The sequence below is a fragment of the Lipotes vexillifer genome, unplaced genomic scaffold (assembly GCF_000442215.2).
Source record: "Lipotes vexillifer unplaced genomic scaffold, Lipotes_vexillifer_v1.1 scaffold566, whole genome shotgun sequence".
Taxonomy (NCBI): domain Eukaryota; kingdom Metazoa; phylum Chordata; class Mammalia; order Artiodactyla; family Lipotidae; genus Lipotes; species Lipotes vexillifer.
In genome coordinates, this window is record NW_006799689.1 from 282,334 (window position 1) to 305,473 (window position 23,140).

The window sequence follows — 23,140 nt, forward strand, 5'->3', positions numbered from 1 at the left end:
AGGGAAAGAAAACAGAATGATGTCCTTTGGGGGGATACATAGACCTAGCATCTGGAAACAGCAAGAAGACAGAGAAAACATCAAAGAAGAGGACAAACAATAGGAGTGAAAAATGTAGTTCCAGTTAAGTCAGGAGAGAAGGGACTTAACATTCTATAGCAGTGGCTTTAATATGATAAATATTTTCTGCAATGGAGCACTGAATGTTCTTGAGGAATCTAGTTTTATTATGCTCATTTTTGTGTTTGTTGGCAAAGTGCAGTGTAAGGCTACACCTTTAGATAATGTTTTCACAATAAGAGCTAAAGCACTTTTCCTGGTTAAGCTTCAGTGTCGGACTTTCTGAGGTGGAAAGAGAGCCCAGTTGCCAAATCCCATTTCTGGTGACCATAATAGTGTAGGAACGGCATCCGCCCTAGAGATTCTGTGCAAGGGATTTAAACTAGAAACTCAGAAACTCAGCAACTCACATTGAGCCTCCACCCTTTTCTCATCTTCCTTTGTTTTCATTTGCCTGTTACTGGGAGCCCTTGATCTAAGGAGGGTTCCCATCCTTCCTGGTCAACCCCTGAACTCTGGCCTCCTGCCCGTTGCTGAATAGCAGTCCAGACTCCCTTCACTGGAGAGATGAACAAAACGTAGAGAGGACAAAACATGGACTGCTCTTTGGTATCCTTGGCTCATGACTTGTAAATAAAGTTGACATTAGGTACAAATGGAATCATTTGGCTAAAATCAGTCCTGTGATATACTGAAACTGTCCAGAGTTTTCTCCTTAAATAAATCTTCAGGGTTTCTGCTTTTTGATGAAGATTTCTTTGTGTCTTAAAAAAAGAAAAGGGAAGGCAAATTACATTTTCGGTTTAGAAAAAGTGTTTTCCAAATCATAAATAACTTTTAGCTGTTGTGGTCTTCAATAAGTTAAACTTCAGTTTACTGTCAAATGCCTAAAAATAGTTCAGTACATTATTCACTGTTAAAGTGCATTGAATTGTTAATGATATTATTTGATTATTCTCTCACTGAAATTTTCTATTTTTTCACACTCAACCCTTGCAGAAGGAAGCATGATAGTACAATGAGAAAATGCTGGTGGAAGAGAGTAGTGAAATATGGAACTTGGCTGACTTCAGGTCATGAGAGAGTCAAGGTCCCCTGCTACCTTCCTACTTCCTTTTCTGGCCATTTGGAAATATCTATTTCCAACTCAGTCCTAGGGCCATCACCATGTTCCCTTTGGTGACTCAAAGTCGCACATGTAGATATCCAGTTCTTAAATTGCCTCTGTCGGCAACTCATAATCAATTAAATTAACCTAATAGAACTCCTCTCCCTTTGCCTTCAGTTTCTGGCTCACTTATACAGCTACATTAATTTAATCAGATTTACTTCTACCTCTCCTTCAAAGCATATCACCAGTAGTTCACAGAAACATATCAAATCAATACAATAATATATATTATTTTCCTTCCTTTTCCCAACTCCTTTTAAAATACGTTTTTTCCTTAGAGTCCTGCTACTGTGGGCTTTAAAAAGTAAGCCCACCCTAATGATTTTAAGGTAAAGTGAAGGATGTTATTAAATGTGGCATTTGTGAGGATGACGATTCATGCTGTTCTTGGGGAAAAATACATTAGAACTCCATTCTTGACTTTGACTACTCCTCTTTGATTGTTTGCTCTTTATTAATTTTAGAAAGACCTTGACTAGCTGCAAAAGAGTTGGTATTTTAATTGTGATCTTATAACATTTAAAAACATAACTCAAGGAGATTTGCATCTTTTTTTATGTTGAATTTTCCTATCCAAGACCCTGGTATGGCTTTCCATTAATTCAAGTCTATTTTTGTGTCTTTCCATATGGTTTTAAAGTTTTTTATTATATGGTTTTTAACACTTCTTGTTTTATTTTTTCTAGGTATTTTGTGTGTCTGTGTTATTATTGTAAATGAGGAATTCTATTCAATTGTACGTAATTGATTTTTATGATTATATTTTTATATAGAATGCAGACTAATTACTCTAGTTAAATTTATGTCCTACCTTTCTTATTATTTTTAGAAGTTTTTGCATTGATATTTAAAGCCAGAATTTGGGTGCTAGATATGCTCATTACTAATGGTATGTCATTGCTTATAAGCCCTATCAGCATAAAACTAATGAAATTATGTAATTGTACAGATACACACAAATACACACACACATCAAATATTTCAACAAAACATATTACATGAATGTTTGATTTCCCAGTGCATATAAAAGTTATATTTACACTATACCGTAGTCTATTAAGTGTGCAATAGCATGTCTAAATAAAGTACATATCTCAATTAAAAAATACTTATTGCTAAAAAATGCTAACCATTATCTGAGCCTTCAATAAATTGTAGTAATAACATCAAAGGTCATTGATCACAGATCACCATAACAAATAAAATAGCAATGAAAAAGTTTGAAATATTGCAAGAATTGCCAAAATATGACAAAGACACATGAAGTGAGCAAATGCTATTGGAAAAATGGATCCAACAGACTTGCTTGAATGCAGCCTTGCCACAAACCTTCAATTTGTAAAAAACGTAGTGTCTGTGAAGCTTAATAAAGCAAAGTGCAGTGAGACAAGGTATGCCTGTACTCTCTTAACAACTTTCCAGTATATCATACAGCAGTGTTAGCTATAGTCAATGTGTAGTACATTACGTCTCTAATACTTATTTGTCTTATAACTGGAAATTTGTACCTTTTGACCACCTTCCTCCAATTACCCATCCCCCGTACCCTCTGCCTTTGGTAGCCACAAGCAAGTCTGACGTCTGTTTCTATGAGTTTGTTTCCTTGTTTGTTTGTTTTTTGTTTTTGGACTCCACATATAAGTGAGATCATAAAGATATTTGTCTTTCTCTGTCTGACTTATTTCACTTAGCATAATGCCCTCAAGGTCCATCCATGTTGTCACAAATGGTATATATGTGTATATAAAATGGGATATTACTAAGCCATAAAAAACAAGAAAATCCATATATATATTTATTTTTATATACGTAATTGGATAAAGTTGTGATACATATATATGTATCAGTTTTATACATTTATACCAGTTATGTATGTATATACACATGCATGAGCATATATGTATGTGTGTATGTGTATACATATATCCCAACTTCTTTATCCATTTGTCCATTGATGGACACTTAGGTTGTTTCCACGTCTTAGCTATTGTAACTAATGCTGCTATGAACATGGAGGTGCAGACAACTTTTCGAGTCAGTGTTTCTGTTTCCTTTGGATAAATACCAAGAAGTGGAATTGCTGAATCATATGGTAGTTCTGCTTTTAACTTTTGAGGATCCTCCATACTGTTTTCCATAGCTACTGTACCAATTTACAATCCCACCAACAGTGCACAATATTTCCCTTTTCTCCACATCCATGCCAGCACTTAATATCTTTTGTATTTTTGATAATGACCATTCTTACAGGTGTGAGGTGACATCTCATTGTGGTTTTAGTTTGCATTTTCCTAAAGACTAGTGATATTGAACATCTTTTCATGTATCTGTTGGTCTTTCATATATCTTCTTTGGAGAAATGTCTATTCAGGTCCTTTGCCCATTTTTAAATGGTTTTCTTTTTTTGCTATTGGGTTGTATGAGTTCTTTAAATATTTTGGATATTAACCCCTTATTAGATATATGATTTGCAAATTTTTTCCCATTCTGTAGGTTGTCTTTTAACTTTGTTGTTGATTTCTTTTGCTGTGCAAAAGTTTTTTAGTTTGACGCATCACACTTGTTTATTTTTTATTTTTTTAAGTGTTGTATTCAAAAAAGCATTACCAAGATCCACGTCAAGGATCCTTATTCCTGTGTTTTCTTCCAGGAGTTTTATGGTTTCAGATCTTACATTTAAGTCTTTAATCTACTTTGAGTGAATTGTTGTTAGTAGTGTTAAGATATGGGTCCAGTTTCATTCTTTTACATGTGCGTATCCAATTATCCTAGCACCATTTATTGAAAAGATTGTCCTTTCTCCAATGAGTATGCTTGGCTCCCTTGTCAAATATTAGTTGATTGTACATGCTAAGGCTTATTTCTGGGCTCTCGATTCTATTGCATTGGTCTATTTGTCTGTTTTTATGCTAGCATTATACTGTTTTGATGATTATAACTTAAGAGTATAGCTTGAAATCAGGAAATGTGATACCTCCTGCTTTGTTCTTCTTTCTCAGGATTTTTTTGGCTATTTGGGATCTTTTATGGTTCCATATAAATTTTAGGAGTGTTTTTTCTAACCCTGTAAAAAATGCCACTGGAATGTTGATAGGGATTGCATTGAATCTATAGATGTCTTTTGGTAGTGCTGACATTTTAACAATGTTAATTCTTCCCATTCATGAATACAGGATACCTTTCCATTTATTTGTGTCTTCTTTGATTTCTTTCAACAATGTCTTGTAGTTTTTAGAGTAAAGATCTTTCACCTCCTTACTTAAATTTATTCCAAAGTATTTTATTGTTTTTTGATAAATTTCTTTACTTCCTTTTCAGAAAATTTGTTGTTAGTATGTAGAAACACTGCTAATTTTTGTATGTTAAGTTTGTACCCTGCAACATCACTTAATTCATTGATTAGATCTAATAGTTTTTTGGTTGAGTCTTTCAGATTTTCTATATATAAAATCATGTCATCTGAAAACAGAGAAACTTCTTCTTTCTTTCCAATTCTGATACGTTTTATTTCTTTTTCTTGCCCGATTGCTCTAACTAGGACTTCTAGTACTGTTTTGAATAGGACTGGTGAAAGTGGGCACCCTTGTCTTGTTCCTGATCTTAGAGGAAAAGCTTTCAGTCATTCATCATTGAGTATGTTAGCCATGGGCTTGTGAAAAATGGCCTTTTTTATGTTGAAATATATTTCTTCTATGTCTAATTTGTTGAGAGTTTTTATCTTGGATAGATGTTGAATTTATCAGATGCTTTTTCTGTGTCTGTTCAAATGATCATGATTATTTTCCTTCATTCTATTAACGTGATGTATCACATTGATAGATTGTGTATGTTGAAAGATCCTTGCACGCCAGGGATAAATCCCACTTGACCATGACATATGAGCCTTTTAATGTGCTGCCGAATTTGGTTTGCTAGTACTTGATTGAGAATTTTTGCATCTATGTTCATCAGGGATATTCACCTGTCGTTCTCTTTTCCAGTAGTGTTCTTTTCTGGTTTTGGTATTGGGATAATGCTGGCCTTATAAAATGAGTTTGGGCACTACTATATATAAAATAGATAACCAACAAAGACCTCCCGTACAGCACAGGGAACTACACTCAATATTTTGTAATAACCTGTAAGGGAAAAGAATCTGAAAAAATAAAAATAAAAATATATGTATAGTTGAGTCACTTTGCTGTTTACCAAGAACTCGGACAGCATTGTAAATCAACTATACTTCGATTTAAAAAAAAAATGAAAAAAGAATAAAAGAAAATAAAGTGAATTTGGGAATGTTTCTTCCTTTTCAGTTTTTCAAAGAGTTTGAGAAGGATTGGTGTTAATTTTTAAAACGTTTGGTAGAATTCACTGGTGAAGCTGTCTGGTCCTGGGCTTTCCTTTGTTGGGAGATTTTTGCTTACTGATTCAATGTTCTTCTAGCAGTTGGTCTAATCAGATTTTCTATTCCTTCCTGATTCAGTCTTGGTAAGTTGTATGTTTCTAAATATTTTTTCATTTCCTCTTGGTTGTCCAGTTCATTGGTGTATAGTTGTTCATGGTAGCCTCTCATGATACTTTCAATTTCTGTGGTAGCCATTGTGATGTCTCCTTTTTCATTTATAATTTTGTTGATTAGGATTCTTTTTGTTTTATCCTTGGTTGGTGTGGTTAAGGATTTGTTGATTTTGTTTATCTTTTCAAAGAACCAACTCTTAATTAGATTATTATTTTTTCTCTTGTTCCTCTGTTCTCTATTTCATTTATTGCTGCTCTTTATTGTTTCCTTTCTTCTGCTAACTTTGGGCTCAGTTTTTTCTTCTTTTCTGTGGTTCCTTAAGGTGAAGGGTTAGACTGTTTACTTGGAATCTTTCTTGCTTCTTAATGTAGGTATATACTGCTATGAATTCCCCTCTTAAAACTGTTTTGCTGCATCCCACAAGTTCTGGTATATGTGTTTTCATTTGCCTCCAGAAACATTTTTATTTCTTCTTTAATTTCTTCTTTGATCCATTGGTTGTTCAGGAGAACCATGATGGAATTAAATTTAAAAAATCATGAACTATTTAGAAATCGCTCAGATATATTGAAATTCAAAACCACATTTCTAAATAATGTGAGTTAAAGGAGAAGTGAAAAGGTGAATCAGGAAAAAAATTCAAACCAAATGGTAATAAAAATAAAACATTTACAGTTTTGTGGTGTGCAAGCAAAAGAAGTGCTTTAAAAGAAATTTATAGCAAAAATAGCTATTATAAAGGGAAAGAAAAGACAATTTCAATGACCCAAATTTCCAGCTAAAGAAACTAGAAAAATCTAGGAAAAAAAAGAAAAAGAACAAATTATACCCAAAGTAAGTAGAAGGATGGAAATAATATAACTAACTAGCTAAATTTAAAAAATGTTAATGAGATGATAGGCAATAGAAAGAAAACTAAGGAAGCCAACACTGATTCTTTTGAAGAGGAGTAAAATCAGTAAATCTCTAGGAAGACTGATCAAGAAAAAGAGATGACAGAATTTACCAATATCAAGTTTGAAAGATGCACTATTATTACAGATCCTACAGGTTTTTAAAATACAATAGGGAATATAAAAAGAAACCTTTTTGCTAATAAATTAATCAAGTTCAATAAACTAGATGAATTCTTTGAATAACACAACAGGTTTGGTACCTGGTTGAAAATTATATGAAAAATCTGAATAGCCTCAAAGCTATTAAGTGATTTGTAATATTTAAAGAGAAAATAACATCACCTTACCCAAACTCTTTAAAAATATGGAGGATGAGGTAATATTTCCCAACTAATTTTTAAGACTAGCATAACTCTGGTTGCAAAACTTGACAAAGAAATTAAATGATATTATAGAATAGTACCCCTTATAAACATAGATACAAAAAAGTCAGCAAAATATTAGTAAATCAAATCCAGTAATATACTTTTAAAAAGAATATATCCTGACTAAATATGGCTTATTCCAGGAATACAAGGTTGTCTCAACATTCAAATGTAGCTTATCATGTAGGATAAAGGAGAATTGTCATACAATTTTATTAATAAGTATAGAAAAAGATTTGGTAAAATTCAATACCCAGTTATGGTAAAGCTCTAAGAAAACTAAGAATAGGAGGGAATATCTTTAATTTAATGAAGGACATCTAAAAAAAATACACATAACATAAGGATAAATGAAGATATATAGAATACTTTCCCCTTGAGATTTAAGCAAGGGAGGGACACTCATTTTCACCATTTCTATTCAACATTGTACTGGAGGTTCTAACCAATGCAATAAGGCAAGGAAAGAAATAAGCACACAAATTGGACAGAAGAAATAAAACTGTCTTTGTACAGTGACAAATTATTGTATACATAGTACATTAAAAAGAACCTATTTTTTGAAAGCCTATTGGAATTAAATGAATTTTAGGAAAGTTTCAGGACACAAGGTTAATATGAAAAATATCAATTATATCACACTATACATTAGCATCACTATACATGAGTACTAATGTAGAAATATATTTAAAATATCATTCATAGATGTATCACAAAACATGAAATACTTAGGAGTATATTTAATAAAAGTTGTACAAGACCTCCATGCTTTTTGCATAGAAATTGACAAGCTAATTAAAAAATTTATGTGGAAATGCAGTTAATCCTAGAATAGCCAAAACAACTTTGAAAAAGATAAACAAACCTGATTTCCATACTTACTATAAAACTGTAGCAATCCAAACAATATTATATTGGGGGAAAAAAGACAAAAAAGATCATTGGAATAGAATTAATAGCCTAAAAATTGACCCACAGGTATATGGTCAATTTATTATTGACTAAGACATCAAATTCATTCAACAAATGATACCAGACATCTATTTGGGGAAAAAAATGAGTCTGTATTCCTACTTAACACTATAAGAAAAAATTAATCAGAAACAGTGTGATAGTTGATCTCCTGTGTAAGCTTGACTGGTCTATGGAGGGCCTGGATATTTGGTGAAATATTATTCTAGGTGTGCCTGTGAGAATGTATCTAGATTAAATTACCCTATGAATTGTTAGGCTGAGTAAAATAAATTGCCTTCCCTATTGTGGATGGGCTTCATTCAGTCAATGAAGGCCAGAATAGAACAAAAGCCTGAATAAGGGAGTGTTTGCTCTCTCTACCTGATTGTCTTCAAGTTGAGACATGGGCCTCCTGCCTCTGGACTCAAACTTGGATTGGAACTTACACCATTGGTTCTCCTGGTTCTCAGGCCTTCAGGCTCAGATGGTACTACACCATTGGTGTTTCCAGGTCTCCAGCTTACCAACTGCTGTTCTTGGGACTTCTCAGCTTCCGTAATTGTGTTAACTAATTCCTTACAATCAATCTCTTTATACAGATAGAGATCAAGATGTATATTATGTCTCAGTCTCTATCTGTCCCACTGGTTCTGTTTCTCTGGAGAACCCAGACTAATACAAATGGGTCACAGACCAAAATATAAAAGCTAAAATGCTAAACATTTTAGTAGAAACCATTGGCTAAACGCTTTAGGTTCTTGGGGTAAACAAAGGTTTCTTAAACAGGACTAATAATGATGATAATAATAATAATAGCATAAACTATATAAGAAAGAATTGGAAAATTTAACTTCATCATAATTAAAACTTTTACTCTCCAAGGACACTGCTAAGAAAATGAGAAAACAAACCACAGACTGTGAGAAATTATTTGTGATATATATATGACAAAAGATTTCCACTCAGGGTATAATAAAGACTCAACAATAAGTATACAACCATCTCCATTTAAAATAGGGGCAGGGCCTCCCTGGTGGCGCAGTGGTTGAGAGTCCGCCTGCCGATGCAGGGGATACGGGTTCGTGCCCCGGTCCGGGAGGATCCCACATGCCGCGGAGCGGCTGGGCCCGTGAGCCATGGGCGCTGAGCTTGCGCATCCGGCAACGGGAAAGGCCACGACAGTGAGAGGCCCACATATCGCAAAAAAAAAAAAAAAAAAAAAAAAATAGGGGCAAAATATTTGAATAGACACTTTAGAAACAGAGGAATAAGAACATGAAAAGATGATTAACATTTAACAATGACACAACATTATTGAGTCAAAAGTCATCAGGGAAACACAGGTTAAAAGCACACTGAGATACCATTTCATACTCCTTAGAATGGCTAAAATTCAAAGGTCTGATAAGTCCAATGGTTATGCAGTGAAGTAACTGGAACTCTCATACATTAATGAAGAGAGTTATAAAATGGTAAAATGTTTGGAAAAGAGTTTCATATAAACATGTCAGTATCATATGGCCCAGGAATTCCATTTCCAAGGTAAATGAATGCATATATACCCATACGACTAATTTATTCCAAGAGAGATGACTGCATACATACATAAAAAGACTTGTACATGAATGTTCATAGCAGTTTTATTCATAAAAGTTTCTTCTTTTAAATTGGGGTATAGTTGTTTTACAATTTTGTGTTAGTTTCTGCTGTACAGTGAAGTGGAGTTCCCTGTGCTATACAGCAGGTTCTCATTAGTTATCTATTTTATACATATTAGAGTATATATGTCAATTCCAATCTCCCAATTTATCCCACCCCCGTTTTCCCCCCTTGGTATCCATACTTCTGTTCTCTACGTCTGGGTCTCTATTTCTGCCTTGCAAACATATTCATCTGTACCATTTTTCTAGATTCTACATAGATGCGTTAATATACAATATTTGTCTTTCTCTTTCTGACTTACTTCACTCTGTATGACAGTCTTGAGGTCCATGCATGTCTCAACAAATGACCCAATTTCGTTCCTTTTTATGGCTGAGTAATATTCTATTGTATAAATGTACCACATGTTCGTTGGGCATTTAGGTTGCTTCCATGACCTGGCTATTGTAAATAGTGCTGCAATGAACATTGGGGTGCATGTGTGTTTTTGAATTATAGTTTTCTCTGGATATATGCCCAGTAATGGGATTGCTGGGTCATATGGTAGTTCTATTTTCAGTTTTTTAAGAAACCTCCATACTGTTCTCCATAGTAGCTGTATCAATTTACATTCACACCAACAGTGCAAGAGGGTTCCCTTTTCTCCACACCCTCTCCAGCATTTGTTGTTTGTAGATTTTTTTGATGATGGCCATTCTGACCGATGTGAGGTGATACCTCTCGTAGTTTTGGTTTGCATTTCTCTAACAATTAATGATGTTGAGCAGCTTTTCATGTGCCTCTTGGCCATCTGTATGTCTTCTTTGGAGAAATGTCTATTTAGGTCTTCTGCCCATTTTGGGGTTGGGTTGTTTGTTGTTTGTTGTTTTCATATTGAGCTGCATGAGCTGTTTATATATTTTGGAGATTAATCCTTGTTGACTTGTTTGCAAATATTTTGTCAGATTCTGAGGGTTGTCTTTTTGCCTTGTTTATGGTTTCCTTTGCTGTGCAAAAGCTTGAAGTTTCATTAGGTCCCATTACTTTATATTTGTTTTTATTTCCATTATCATAGAAGGTGGCTCACAAAAGATCTTGCTGTGATTTTTGTCAAAGAGTGCTCTTCCTGTGTTTTCCTCTAAGAGTTTTATAGTGTCCAGTCTTACATTTAGGTCTCTAAACCATTTTGAGCTTATTTTTGTGTATGGTGTTAGAGAGTGTTCTAATTTCATTCTTTTACATGTAGCTCTCTAGTTTTCCCAGCACCACTTATTGAAAAGACTGTCTTTCCTCCATTGTATATCCTTGCCTCCTTTGTCATAGATTAGTTGACCATAGGTGTGTGGGTTTGTCTCCGGGCTTTCTGTCTTATTCCATTGATCTATGTTTTTGTTTTTGTGCCAGTCCCATATTGTCTTGATTACTGTAGCTTTGTAGTATAGTCTGAAGTCAGGGAGTCTGGTTACCACAGCTCCGTTTTTTTCCCTCAAGACTGCTTTGGCTATTCGGGGTCTTTTGTGTCTCCATACATATTTTAAGATTTTTTGTCCTAGTTCTCTAAAAAATACCATTGGTAATTTAATAGGGATTGCATTGCATCTGTAGATTGCTTTGGGTAGTATAGTCATTTTCACAGTATTGATTCTTCCAATCCCAGAACATGGTATATCTCTCCATCTGTTGGTATCACCTTTAATTTCTTTCATCAGTGTCTTACAGTTTTCTGCATACAGGTCTTTTGTCTCCCTAGATAGGTTTATTCCTAGGTATTTTATTCTTTTTGTTGCAATTGTAAATGGGAGTGTTTCCTTAATTTCTCTTTCAGATTTTTCATCATTAGTGTGTAGGAATTCAGGAGATATCTGTGCATTAATTTTGTCTCCTGCAACTTTACCAAATTCATTGATTAGCTCTAGTAGTTTTCTGGTGACATTTTTAGGATTCTCTGTGTATAGTATCATGTCATCTACAAACAGTGACAGTTTTACTTCTTTTCCAATTTGTATTCCTTTTATATCTTTTTCTTCTCTGATTGCTGTGGCTAGGACTTCTGAAATTATGTTGAATAATAGTGATGAGAGTGGACGTCCTTGTCTTGTTCCTGATCTTAGAGGAAATGCTTTCAGTTTTTCATCATTGAGAATGATGTTTGCTGTGGGTTTGTCGTATATGGCCTTTATTATGTTGAGGTAGGTTCCCTCTATGCCCAATTTCTGGAGAGTTTTTATCATAATTGGGTGTTGAATTTGTCAGAAGCTTCTTCTGCATATATGAGATAATAATATGGTTTTTATTCTTCAATTTGTCAGTATAGCGTATCATATTGATTTCCATATATTGAAGAATCCTTGCACCTCTGGGATAAATCCCACTTAATCGTGGTGTGTGATCCCTTTAATGTGTTGTTGGATTCTGTGTGCTAGTATTTTGTTGAGGATTTTTGCATCTATATTCATCAGTGATATTGGCTGTCATTTTCTCTTTTTTAGTATCTTTCTCTGGTTTTGGTATCAGGGTGATGGTGGCCTCATAGAATGAGCTTGGGAGTGTCCTTCCTCTGCAATTTTTTTGAAGAGTTTGATAAGGATGGGTGTTAGATCTTCTCTAAATGTTTGATAGAATTCACCTTTGGAGCCATCTGGTCCTGGGCTTTTGTTTGTTGGAAGATTTTTAATCACGGTTTCAATTTCATTACTTGTGATTGGTCTGTTCATATTTTCTATTTCTTCCTGGTTCAGTCTTGGAAGGTTATACCTTTCTAAGGATTTGTCCATCTTCCAGGTTGTCTATTTTATTGGTATATAGTTGTTTGTAATAGTCTCTTAGGATACTTTGTATTTCTGTGGTGTCTGTTGTCACTTCTCCTTTTTCATTTCTAATTTTATTGATTTGAGTCCTCTCCCTCGTTTTCTTGATGAGTCTGGCTAATGGTTTGTCAATTTTGTTTATCTTCTCAAACAACCAGCTTTTAGTTTTATTGATCTTTGCTATTGTTTTCTGTTTCTCTTTCATTTATTTCTCCTCTGATCTTCATGATTTCTTTCCTTCTGCTGACTTTGGGTTTTGTTTGTTCTCCTTTCTCTAGTTCCTCTAGGTGTAAAGTTAGATTGTTTATTTGAGATTTTTCTTGTTTCTTGAGCTAGCCTTGCATAGCTATAAACTTCCCTCTTAGAACAGCTTTAGCTGCATCTCATACGTTTTGGATCGTCGTGTTTTCATTGTCACTTGTCTCTAGGTATTTTTTGATTGCCTCTTTGATTTCTTCAGTGATCTCTTATTTAGTAACGTATTGTTTAGCCTCCATTTGTTTCTGCTTTTTACGTTTTTTCCCCTGTAATTCATTTCTAATCTCATGGCATTGTGGTCAGAAAAGATGCTTGATATGATTTCAGTTTTCTTAAATTTACTGAGGCTTGATTTGTGACCCAAGATGTGATCTATCCTAGAGAATGTTCCATGTGCACTTGAGAAGAAAATGTAATCTGCTGTTTTTGGATGGAATGTCCTATAAATATCAATTAAATCTATCTTGTCTATTGTGTCACTTAAAGCTTCTGTTTCCTTATTTATTTTCATGTTGTGTGATCTGTCCATTGTTGTAAGTGAGGTGCTAAATTCCTCCACTATTATTGTGTTACTGTTGATTTCCTCTTTTATAGCCATTAGCAGTTGCCTTATGTATTGAGGTGCTCCTATGTTGGGTGCATATATATTTGTAATTGTTATATCTTCTTCTTGGATTGATCCTTCGATCATTATGTAGTATCCTTCCTGTCTCTTGTAACATTCTTTATTTTAAAGTATATTTTATCTGATATGAGTATTGCTACTCCAGCTTTCTTTTGATTTCCATTTGCATGGAATATCTTTTTCCACTCCCTCACTTTCAGTCTTATGTGTCCCTAGGTCTGAAGTGGGTCTCTCATAGACAGCATATATATGGGTTTTGTTTTTGTATCCATTCAGCAAGCCTGTGTCTTTTGGTTGGAGCCTTTAATCCATTCACGTTTAAGGTAATTATCGATATGTATGTTCCTATGACCATTTTCTTAATTGTTTTGGGTTTGTTTTTGTAGGTCCTTTTCTTCTGTTTTGTTTCCCACAAAGAGAAGTTCCTTTAGCATCTGTTGTAGAGCTGGTTTGGTGGTGCTGAATTCTTTTAGCTTTTGCTTGTCAGTAAAGCTCTTGATTTCTCCATGGAATCTGAATGAGATCCTGCCGGGTAGAGTAATCTTGGTTGTAGGTTCTTCCCTTTCATCACTTTAAGTGTATCAGGCCACTCCCTTCTGGCTTGTAGAGTTTCTGCTGAGAAGTCAGCTGTTAACCTTATGGGAGTTCCCTTGTTTTTTATTTGTCATTTTTCCCTTGCTGCTTTCAATAATTTTTCTTTGTCTTTAATTTTTGCCAATTTGATTACTGTGTGTCTCGGCATGTGTCTCTTTGGTTTTATCCTGTATGGGACTCTCTGTGCTTCCCGGACTTAGGTGGCTATTTCCTTTCCCATGTTAGGGAAGTTTTCGACTATAATCTCTTCAAATATTTTCTCTGGTCCTTTCTCTCTCTCTTCTCCTTCTGGGACACCTATAATGCGAATGTTGTTGCATTTAATGTTTTCCCATAGGTTTCTTAGGCTGTCTTCATTTCTTTTCATTCTTTTTTCTTTATTCTGTTCTGCAGCAGTGAATTCCACCATTCTGTCTTCCAGGTCACTTATCCCTTATTCTGCCTCAGTTATTCTGCTATTGATTCCTTCTAGTGTAGTTTTCATTTCAGTTATTGTATTGTTCATCTATGTTTGTTAGTTCTTTAATTCTTCTAGATCTTTGTTAAACATTTCTTGCATCTTCTCCATGTTTGCCTCCATTGTTTTTCCGAGGTCCTGGATCATCTTCACTATCTTTATTCTGAATTCTTTTTCTGGAAGGTTTCCTATCTCCACTTCACTTAATTGTTTTTCTTGGGTTTTATCTTGTTCCTTCACCTTGTACATAGCCCTCTGCTTTTTCATCTTGTCTATCTTTCTGTGACTGCGGTTTTTGTTCCACAGGCTGCAGGATTGTAGTTCTTGCTTCTGCTGTCTGCCCTCTGGTGGATGAGGCTATCTAAGAGGGTTGTGCAGGTTTCTGATGGGAGGGACTGGTGGTGGGTAGAGCTGGGTGTTGCTCTGGTGGGCGGAGCTCAGTAAAACTTTAATCCGCTTGATCCGCTTGATGGGTGGGACTGGGTTCCTTCCCTGTTGGTTGTTTCACCTGAGGCAACCCAACACTGGAGCCTACCTGGGCTCTTTGGTGGGCCTGATGGCAGACTCTGGGATGGCTCACGCCAAGGAGTACTTCCCAGAACTTCTGCTGCCAGTGTCCTTGTCCCCACGGTGAGCCATAGCCACCCCCTGCCTCTGTAGGAGACCGTCCAACACTAGCAGGTAGGTCTGGTTCAGTCTTCCCCAGGGTCACTGCTCCTTCCCCTGCGTCCCAATGCACACACTGTTTTGTGTGTGTGCTCCAAGAGTTTAGTCTCTATTTCCCCCAGTCCTGCCGAAGTCCTGCAATCAAATCCCAGTAGCCTTCAAAATCTGATTCTCTTGGGATTCCTCCTCCTGTTGCTGGACCCCAGGTTTGGAAGCTTGACGTGACGCTCAGAACCTTCACTCCAGTGGGTTGACTTCTGTGGTTTAAATGTTCTCCAGTCTGTGAGTCACCCACCCAGCAGTTATGGGTTTTGATTTTACTGTGATTGTGCCCCTCCTACTGTCTCATTGTGGCTTCTCCTTTGTCTTTGGATGTGGGGTATCTTTCTTGGTGAGTTCCAGTGTCTTCCTGTCAATGATTGTCCAGCAACTAGTTCTGATTCTGGTGTTCTCACAAGAGGGAGTGAGAGCATGTCCTTCTACTCTGCCATCTTGGTTCAGGGTGCCCCTTGTCTCTTTTGACAGTCTTTATTTTAAAGTCTATTTTATCTGATATGAGTATTGCTACTCTGGCTTTCTTGTGATTCCGTTTGCATGGGATATCCTTTTCCGTTCCCTCACTTTCAGTCTGTATGTGTCCCTAGGTCTGAAGTTGGTCTCTTATAGACAGCATATATATGGGTCTTGTTTTTGTATCCATTCAGCAAGCCTGTGTCTTTTGGTTGGAGCATTTAATCCATTCACATTTAGGGTAATTGTTGATCTGTATGTTCCTATTACCATTTTCTTAATTGTTTGGGGTTTGTTTTTAAGGTCTTTGTCTTCACTTGTGTTTCCTGCTCAGAGAAGTTCCTTTAGCATTTGTTGTAGGGCTGGTTTGGTGGTGCTCAATTCTCTTAGCTTTTGCTTGTCTGTAAAGCTTTTGATTTCTGTGTCAAATCTGAGTGAGATCCTTGCTGGTTAGAGTAATCTTGGTTGTAGATTTTTCCATTTCATCACTTTAAATATATCCTGCCACTTCCTTCTGGCCTGCAGAGTTTCTGCTGAAAGATCAGCTGATAATCTTATGGGGATTCCCTTCTATGTTATTTGTTGCTTTTCCCTTGCTGCTTTTAATATTTTTTTCTTTGCATTTAACTTTTGATAGTTTGATTAATATGTGTCTCAGTGTGTTTCTCTTTGGTTTTTTCCTGTATGGGATTCTCTGTGCTTCCTGGATTTGATTAACTATTTCCTTTCCCATTTAGGGAAGTTTTTGACTATAATCTCTTCATATATTTTCTCAGGCACTTTCTCTTTCTCTTGTTCTTCTCAGACCCCTATAATTTGAATGTTGGTGCATTTAATGGTTCCCCATAGGTCTCTGAGACTTTCCTCAATGCATTTCATTCTTTTATCTTTATTCTGCTCTGTGGCAGTTATTTCCACCATTCTATCTTCTAGCTCACTGATCCATTCTTCTGCCTCAGTTTTTCTGCTATTTATTCCTTTTAGAGTATTTTAAATTTCATTTATTGTGTTGCTCATCACTGTTTGTTTGTTCTTTAGTTCCTTTAGATCCTTGTTAAACATTTCTTGTATTTTCTTCATTCTATTTTTGAGATTTTGGATCATCTTTACTGTCATTACTCTGAATTCTTTTCAGGTGGACTGCCTGTTTCCTCTTTGTTTGTTTGGTCTTGTAGGTTTTTACCTTGCTCCTTCATTTGCAGCATATTTCTCTGTCTTCTCATTTTGTTTAACTTACTGTGTTTGGCTTCTCCTTTCTGCAGGCTGCAGGGTCATAGTTCTTCTTACTTCTGGTATCGCCCCCAGCGGGTGAGGTTGGTCCAGTGGCTATGTAGGCTTCCTGGTGGGGGGGACTGGTGCCTGTGTTCTGGTGGGTAGAGCTGGATCTTGTCCCTCTGATGGGCAGGGCCACATCCCGTGGTGTGTTTTGTGGTGTCTGTGGGCTTAGTATGACCTCAGGCAGCCTGTCTGTTAATGGGTGGGGTTGTGTTCCTGTCTTGCTAGTTGTTTGGCATGAGGCATCCAGCAGTGGAGCTTGCTGGCCGTTGGGTGGAGCCAGGTCTTGGGGTTGAGATGCAGACCTCTAGGAGAGCTCTTGCTAATTAGTATTCCCTGGCGCTGGGAATTCTCTGGTGAATCAGTGTCCTGGACTCACTCTCCCACGTCAGAGTCTCAGCCCCGACCCCTATCTGGAGCACCAAGACCCTGTAAGCCACAAAGCATGGAAGAAAAGAAAAAGAAAATGAACAGACAAACAAAACAGCAAGACAAATGGTGAAAGCAAAACCATACAGACAAAAACACACCAAGAAGCATACACATCCACCCACCCGCCCACACCCACACACACACACACACACACACACAAAGAGAAGAGAAAATGAAGAGAGAAACCAAACAAATGAATGAACACAAAAATGGAAACAGACTTTAAAACTAAACTAACAAACACAAAAAACCAAACACAAATCAGAAGCAGAAAGCAAACTCTAGGTAGGTCTCTGGACCTGCTGTGGGCACTGTGGGGCCAGCTCAGACTCTGACCTGGCCCAGCTCCTGCATGTACTTGCCCCCAAAGTCCACAGGTGCCCCCAAAGTCCACGGTATCAATTGTGGGAACACTCGTTGTCTATTCAGATATTCCATACATGCAGGGTTTACCAAGCCGATTGCAGGGATTTAACCCACTCCTCCTGTGGCCGCACAGAGAGATTTCCCTTCCTCTTCTGTGTTCGCACCACCCCTGGGGTTTAGCTTTGGGTTTGGCCTCAGGCATCTGTTCCCTCAGGCATCTGTTCCCCACCCAGGCAAGTGGGGCCGAAAGCGGCAGCTGATTAGTTCTCACTTGCTCACTCAGGCCGCGGAGAGGGAGGGATACAGCAGTCACAATTGGGATGTGCGAGGAATGCCTGCAGTGGCTGAGGCTGGCAGGAAGTTGCAACAGCCTGAGGCACACTGTGCACTCTCCCAGGGAAGTTGGCCCCAGGTTGTGGGACCCTCGGCAGCGGGAGGCTGTACAGGCTTCCAGGAAGGTGTGGGCAGTGACCTGCGCTTCCTCACAGGACCCTTGGTGGCGGCGGCGGCAGCGGTAGCTGTCACGCCCACCTCTGGCGTCCAAGATAACAGCTGCCGCTTGCACCTGCCCCTGGAGCTCGTGTAGGAGGTGTCCTGCTGTCTTTGAGTGCACAGAGAAAGAAGGTCCTATGGCGGGCCCAACCCTCTCCTCACGCATCCCATAATGATGGTCCCTTGCCTGTCTGGCAGGGCTAGGCTTCTTCCTGGACTCCCTCAGCTGTGGTGCATTAGCCCCCTCAGGCTGTCTTCATGCAGTGACCCCCAGTCCTCTCCCTGGGGTCTGACCTCCAAAGCCCGAGCCTCAGCTGCCAGCCCCCACCCACCCCAGCGGACAGATAAGTGTCTCAGGCTGGGGAGTGCTGGTCGCACCAATCCTCTGTGTGATCTTCTCTCTGCACCCCTGCACCTTTGCCCTCTGCACCCCTGTTGCTGTGCTTTCTTCTGAGGCTCCGAAGCTCCCCCCGCCCATCCCCACCAGTGAGGGCTGTTCCTAGTGTGTGGAAACTTTTCCTTCTTCACAGATCCCTCCCAGAGGCACAGGTTCTGTCCCAATTCCTTTGTCTCTTTTTTTTTCTTTTTTCTTTTGCCCTACCCAGTTATGTGGAGATTTTCTTGCCTTTTTGGAAGTCTGAGGTCTTCTGCCAGCATTTAGTAGGTATTCGGTAGGAGTTGTTCCACATGTAGATGTATTTTTGATGTATTTGTGTGGAGGAAGGTGATCTCCATGTCTTACTCCTCCGCCATCTTCAAGCCTGCCCCCCTAAAAGTTTCAAATTAAAAGTAACCCAAATATCCACCAACAGGTTAATGAATAAACAAATTGTGATATAGTTACACAGCAGAATACTACCTAGCAACAACAATGTATGAACTGCTGATACCTGCAAAAATAATGATGAATTTCACTGACCTTATGTTGGGCAAAAGAAACCAAGTCTAAAATAGGCAACATTAGGGCTTCCCTGGTGGCGCAGTGGTTGAGAGTCCGCCTGCCGATGCAGGGGACACAGGTTCGTGCCCTGGTCCGGGAGGGTCCCACGTGCCGTGGAGCGGCTGGGCCCGTGAACCATGGCCGCTGAGCCTGTGCGTCCGGAGCCTGTGCTCCGCAACAGGAGAGGCCACAGCAATGAGAGGCCTGCGTACTGCAAGAAAAAGTAAAAAATAAAATAGGCAACATTAATCTATGGTTATAGAGATCAGAGCAGCATATCTCTCTGATGTGTAGATTAGCTGCAAGGGGGCATAGGGGAAACTTATAGGATATTGGAAATGTTCTATATCTTAGATTGTTGATTATTTGAATGTATACATTTGTCAAAATTCACTGAACTATATACTTTAAAATGGTCTGATTTCTTTCTAGAAAAATTATACTCCAATAAAATTCATTGAAAAATTGGACCACTTCCTCAATAATGTAGCCTCGTGGATTTTGGGGGGAAAATATGCATATAGGTGCAACTTTCTACTGCTCTATGTCACTTTGTATAACCAAAGAACAGAAAGGATAGCTTCTTTGACTAATATCTGGAGGTTTTAGAGATGCAATTTATTGATAGTGCCCTAAAGGTATTTCATTCTGAATATCAGTCCCTTGTCTTTTGATGAGATTAATGCAATCTAATTGAAATAAGTGAAAAAAGATACTCATGTCTTTGGGGCAAATAATTTGTTCCACTAAACATATCAGGACTACCTTAGAGATAGGAATTGGCACCTGCTGCCTCATTTGATTCTCAATAGAGCAACAGGTCTAATAAGAGAGAAAGAGAGTCAACATTAATTGAGCATCAGCTATGTGTCTGGGCCTTACATATATGACCTCATAACAATTTTAGAAGGTAGGAGTCATTTTTGTCATCCACTTCAGAAAAGAGGAAACCAAGTTTGAGTCCAATATGAATAGTAAGAGGCACAACATAACTCAAAGGCTGTGCTTTTGATCTACCCAGTGAATCTTAGAATTTGGTCAAAAGAATGTGTGCATCAGAATAATCTATGGTGTTTTATTAACATGCAGATATATTAGCCTCATCCCAGACCTACTAATAAGAATTTCTAAGGATGGGCCTTGGGAATCTGAATTTTTGACACATTCTTCAGGTGATTTCTAATTAGCTCTACAGTTTAAGAACTGCAGTTGCAGATAGTACCCAAGGCATAGTCAACACTGAACAAGTGCCACTAATTAGCAACTGACTGCACATATTTACATGTTTTCCGTCTGAACTTTGGATGGGAATTGTTCTTCTTACAGTCCAACTTTATATATCTATAAAATATATAATTTTTTTTCCCCTTTTAAACTTGGCCATGATGGATTCTCAGTGGTCTGGGAGACCTTTTTAAATTTTTTATTTATTTATTTTTTAAAATTTATTTATTTTATTTTTGGCTGCATTGGGTCTTCATTTCTGCATGCATGGGCTTTCTCTAGTTGTGGTGAGCGGGGCCTGCTCTTTATTGCAGTGCGCGGGCTTCTCATTGTGGTGGCTTCTCTTGTGGAGCATGGCCTCTAGAGCGCAGGTTCAGTAGTTGTGGCACACAGGCTTAGTTGCTCTGTGGTATGTGGGATCTTCCTCTACCAGGGCTCGAACCCGTGTCCCCTGTGTTGGCAGGCAGATTCTTAACCACTGTGCCACCAGGGAAGTCCTAGATATAATGAAATCCTATATATCTAGGATTTCTCCATCTTGGATTCACAAATTCTTTAGTTTGCATTCTTTACTGCCTATGTGTACATATTATTTGTAACAATTAAAAAGCAAAGAGCTTTTATTGTCATAAAACAAGCTCCCAGCAATACTATTAAGTGCAAATGACCTCTACAATCCCAAACCTCTAAAGAGACAAAGTAAATTTTTAGGATTTTCTGTTGTCCACTGTTTTTCATTGTTGTGAATCAATTTTATTTTAATAGTTTGGCTCCAGATTTTGTCCTGGTTCATAACCAGATAGGTTATTTCAGAGTTTGCACTTTTTCATATAGAACATTCCTCATTCTGTTCCACATGGAAGACAGCAAAAGAGCAAACAAGCATTGGATTCCAAGCATTTTTGTTCATCCTTACCTAATAAAATGGTTTTAAAGTTTCATGAACATCCTATTTTTCTTAGCCTTGCAGATAGTTAGTGAACTTGTTGGCCCACTACATTTTTATTATGCTCATCAACCTGAAAAAGTTATTCTATCATTCAGTCTCCTTTGCCTCAAAGCACCATATCCACCAGGAACCACAGAAACAAGCAGCAAACATTTGGATATGTGTACTTTTCCCATCCATTGATTTCATTCTCAAAGTACATCTCCACTCTTCTGGTGCAAGAATATTCTAAATGGATTCAATCTAAATCATTTGCATGTTTATCTTGCCACTGCATCTGAAGTGAAAAAAAGGAACTATTTAATGTACAGGCAGTGTCTTAATAATGAAAAAAATATTTAACCTCAAAATTCTCCAAGATTGTTCTTGGAAAAAAATCATAAAAATGAAAAGATTAGTTGACTTTTTCCTTCCAACAACTAATTCCTCTCTGCGTGTGAGTGTGTCTGTTTAAATGTAAAAACAGTCATAGTGCCTCAAACAATGATGTTTGTAAATACCCTGGACCTAAGTGCTTACTAGGGTTGGAAATTTACACCCAAAGAAGATAATAGTCCAGTTTTAAATGTCCTTTTTCTAAGAGGCTAGAGCATTTGAAGCTTATATTGTAGCAAGTTTTAAAGTTTCCCCTGCCAAATCTAAGAGGCATTATGTAATTCTACTGTCATTCCAAAATCTTCCCAGGTGACTAACTTATTACCCAAGACTTGTAACATATTTGTTTTGGGGTTATCAGTCCTACAAAACTGTGTTCAGGAAAGTCTCTATGACCTATTACATCACTTTTGAATTGGGTTTCAGGAGACTTCTATTCTCCTCTCTAGATTCTTCCATTTATGCTTTAAATATTAACCTCCAAATCTCTTCATACATAAAGGGAACTTAATAATAGTTGTGGCAGTCTTCCCCTAGGAAATCTGTAAAGATTAAATTGTTAATTATGTGAAGTGCTTTGAGATCTTAGAAGAAGGTTTCATAAAGTGTAAGGATATCTTTATAATTTACGTGAGGTTCTGCTTTATGGATGGGTGTCCCCCTGTTTTGAAAGGTCACAGAAGGGGCTCACAGACATGTGAAATGACAACAATCTAAGCTTCCCTCTTGCACAGCTCCCTGTCCCAGTACCATTTTCCCCTGTTTTCTGGCTCTCCACCGGCAGAAGCCTTCAACATTGAGCAACCTTCTGGCTTGGAGAAAAACTAAGTGCATACTTGCCTATATTCCAAAACCAAGATGATGTATACTTCCAATTGAACAGATGTGGTCAGCTGTTGATTGGGCCCAGAGGAGAAGAAATTAAAGGCATCCAAAACAACAGTGAGTAGGAAATAGGGGTGAACAAAGGTGAGTAGATGCACAGTGTCTTTCCTTTGGGGTCATTGTGTTTCCTTTCCTCATACTTGTCCGAGTTTCCCCTTTTTCTCTGTAAGGAGATTTTCCGAGTCTTTTCCTCTCCTTGGCTTTCTTTGCTTGGTCATAAGCATAGGTGTGTCCAGGATAGCAAATCTTTCTCATTACCTTCCAAGCTGTCACAATTGAGCTAGAATTTTGAATGATGCTCAATAAGTGTTGCCAGTTTCCATAATTCAGAGACTTATACATCCATTAAGAGGGTATCCAGGCCCCATGGCATTTCTATTAGCCATTTCATTGAAAAATCACCAACTAAATTTATGGAACCATAGAATAATTAAGTTGGAAGGGGATGTGGAGTCCTCAGTCCAAACTCCTTCTTTCCCTCACCCCATATAACAATCCCCACCATGCCATCTCTGCAGAATTTCAACCTCAGCTCAGACAACTCCAAGCACTGGGAGTTCACACCCTTCTAAGACATGTTTGTCCAGCTCTAATGATGAGAAAGTTCTTCATCTTGAGCCAGAATCTGCATTCCTAT